This window comes from Parus major, chromosome 27, assembly GCF_001522545.3.
Source record: "Parus major isolate Abel chromosome 27, Parus_major1.1, whole genome shotgun sequence".
NCBI classification, from domain to species: domain Eukaryota; kingdom Metazoa; phylum Chordata; class Aves; order Passeriformes; family Paridae; genus Parus; species Parus major.
Window position 1 is genome coordinate 3457218 of NC_031796.1, and position 2000 is coordinate 3459217.

Here is a 2000-nt window from a genome sequence, read left to right on the forward strand (position 1 = left end):
TCCCCACAGGGCCACTCTGGTGCCATCTCCGGGTGTCCCGGATGTCCCCACAGGGCCACTCTGGTGCCATCTCCGGGTGGCCCGGGTGTCCCCACGGTGCCATTTTGGTGCCAGCTCGTGGCAAACGGGCTGCGGGCTTTGTCCCCAGGCTGGGAGGTGGCCGGGCTGGTTGGAGAGCCGGAAGAAATCGGGAAGTCCTCGCCGTGGGATGGGAACTCCTCTCTCCTTTCCCAGCAGGATGGGGAGCTCCGGGGATCCTTCGGGTGATTCCCAGCCCACACATTCCCGGCTGCTCCCGATCTTCCTCCAGCCGGGAGGAGCTGGGACAGGCGATGGTGGCCCGACCTCCTTCCTGGTGCGGGGCGACCTGCCCAGCCCTGCTGGCCTCAGGTCATTGCCCCCTGGGCAGGAGCAAGAGGGAAATAAATGAGGCCAAATTCTGGATTGCAGATGCCGAAGCCAAATCCAGCCCCGTCTGGGCTCCACCAGGGGTCCCGTAGGGGGTGGCGGTGTCCACCCGTGTGCCAGCGCCAGTGGGGACAGGCGGAGGGGACAGGACGGGGCAGGACAGGAGGATTTGCTCACGGGTGGAGGGGAAGGGTGGCTGTGTCCCCGCCGAGCCCCAGGAAATGTCCCCAGGGGCTGTCCCACAACCACGGGCGTTGTTCCCATTGATCCCGCCGGGAATTAGCGATGAATCAGCCGATCCCAAAGCGAAGGAAGTCACTGCCAGGACTCCTCCTGCAGGTGACAAACGCTCGTTTGGGGAGGGCTGCGATCACTGGTTGTGCTGCCTCCATCCCAGCAGGGATGAGCCAGGCCAGCTGCCTCTCCCTGGATTTGGGGCTCCGTGGAAGGAAACAAATCTGGGAAGGGAAATTCGGAGGAAGAGAAGCCTTCGACGGCTGAGTGACAGCTTGGGGATGATGAAGATCAAAGCACTGTCAGCCTGACACCTCCTAGAGAGGCGATTTTTTTGTAATCGTTCAAAATGAGGAGCTTAAACCCATTCACAGATCCGGGCAGAGCGTCCCCAGCGGTGTTTCCCGAGTGCCTGAACGAGACAGCACGATGGGGACAGCCCAGGGGACAGCGGCTCCCACACTGCCACCCCACAGCCGGGCTTTGTCCCCGTGCGCAGCTCCAAACTGCTCTGGACTGGTTTGTGGAGCCCCGGGAGGCAGCAGGGTTGTGCTGCCTCAGCCGGGCTTTCCTCATCTCCCCTGAGTGTTGGGCAAGGCTGCTGATCCTGCCGGGGTTTCCTCACTTGGGAATCTCTCTGGCTCTGCTTGGTCTCCGGGGAAGTGGCACAAGAGATGTGCTGTCACCTCCAGGGCAGCTCAGGGCTCGGTTCCTCGGCTTCCCGGTGCTCCCGGTGCTCCCGGTGCTCCCGGTCTGACGGGCCACCGTGCCCTGCCTGCCCCTGCTCTGTTATTTTGCCAGAGCTGGTTGATGCCCTGCAGAGCGGGGCTGGTTCCCACTGATCCCATTCCAGGAGCTGGAGCAGCACCCACACGGCCCAAGGGGTGGCAGAGGGTCCCTGTCCCTCCTGCCCACCCAGGACTGACCCCATTCCAAGGCCTTGGCCCTGAAAAGCAAAATTCCTGGTCCAAATAGGAGCTCCTGTGCCTGAGCAGGGATGGAGCTGAGATCCCAGCCCTGGGCTGGGTGAAGGGGGAGTTTATGAGGGTTTCCAGAAGAAATCCAAGAGCTGCTCTAAGGGAGGGGCTCCAGAGCTTCCAAAGGGAGCAAATCCTCAGCTGGGTATCTTCAGGCAGAGGATCCTTGGCACCAGGGAGCTCTTGCAGGGAACAGTGGGATCCATCCCCATCAGAGCTGGAGAATGCTCTGATCCCTCCTGTTTTCCCAGTGGATGTTTTATGTGTCCCCACCAAGGTGGGAACACAGACCAGTCCAGGGCTGTCACCTCTCCCAGTGTGGGTGTCACAAGAGGGGGGTCAGCAAAGGTGGCACCTCCAGCTGGGGCATCACTCCTACCT